The sequence below is a fragment of the Tupaia chinensis genome, unplaced genomic scaffold, assembly GCF_000334495.1.
Source record: "Tupaia chinensis unplaced genomic scaffold, TupChi_1.0 Scaffold000214_1, whole genome shotgun sequence".
Classification (NCBI taxonomy): domain Eukaryota; kingdom Metazoa; phylum Chordata; class Mammalia; order Scandentia; family Tupaiidae; genus Tupaia; species Tupaia belangeri.
Genome location: NW_006159689.1, coordinates 1033891 through 1034916, shown reverse-complemented (window position 1 = coordinate 1034916; position 1026 = coordinate 1033891). Strand labels below are relative to the sequence as shown.

Genomic DNA, 1026 nt, shown 5'->3' with positions numbered 1-1026 from the left:
ATCCTGGGGTGCTGACGAGGCTGCCGTATTGTCAACCTCCTCTCCTGCTGGGCTTTCACACTGTCTATGGCACCAGAGGCCCGGACTGTCCCCGCTGTCTTGGCAACGGCTCCACCGCCAAGCTGGGGAGGGCGAGCATAACACTCCCCTGAGCAGAACGGTGACTTCTGAGCTGCTTTCACCCAACCCTGCCGCCCTTCCAGCTCGCCTGGTCCACGCGACAGCTGTTTCCCAATCCTGTGGTTGGAGACAGTCTTCAGGGAAGGGCGTGTTAGTTCCTGGGAACAGTTTCTCTCTCATTTCCTCAGTGGAGCTGACTTTCCAGGAAGAAGCAAGCCAGTAGCCCCCCCCTTAGGATGACGGCAGCTATTTCTTTTCCTACCCCCACGCCCCTCGCGGCACCTCTAGAGGAGGTGAGTCCCCTGGGCCCTAACCCTGCCCTCCCCCCAGCTGGCCAGGCCAGGGTGGGGTGGGGTCATCTCTGGGCCCTGTCTGTCCACTAATGCCTCCTGCCGCCCGTGTCGTGAGTCAGCCGGAGTGTCCCTGCTCATCTTTACTCACTGCCGTCTGTCCCGACAGAACGTCCTGACCTCGGAGCGCAGCTGTGGCTCCCCAGCCTAGGACCGCCCAACACACACCCTAACGGCGCACTGAGACGGGCCGTTAACTATCTGCGGGAGAAGAATTACGTTCACAGTTCAGCTCAAGATACTGGCTAGGGTCCAAACTCTGAGAACCAGGCTGTTTCCACGTGATTGACAGGCGAAGGCAGGAGGAAAAGGGAGAGAAATGAGGGGGGATGTCAACCGAAGAGACGGGAGAGGAGATCAAGCGAACAGTCTGAGCCTTAGAGCGAGCTAGATGAAGAACGAGGAGCGTTAAGAAGAGGAGAAAGCAAGAGTGCCAGGACAGGACCACAGCGCGGGTGGGCGAGCGGCCAAGAACGGCAGCGTGGCGGGCCGGGACCAGCACGCTCGCGGGGCGGGGCCGGACCAGCCCACTCTCCGGGCGGGGGCGGGACCAGTC

General features: G+C 61.3%; 1 protein-coding gene across 1 annotated transcript in view; it reads left to right on the top strand.

Annotated features, from left to right (window-relative positions):
- The first annotated feature begins 537 nt into the window (after positions 1-537).
- The window catches only part of CNOT6 (CCR4-NOT transcription complex subunit 6), a 47315-nt gene continuing 46826 nt past the window's right edge, over positions 538-1026 (top strand). Inside the window, 1 exon segment of the mRNA XM_006147448.3 lies at positions 538-925. The gene's annotated coding sequence lies outside the window, so the exon portion shown is untranslated.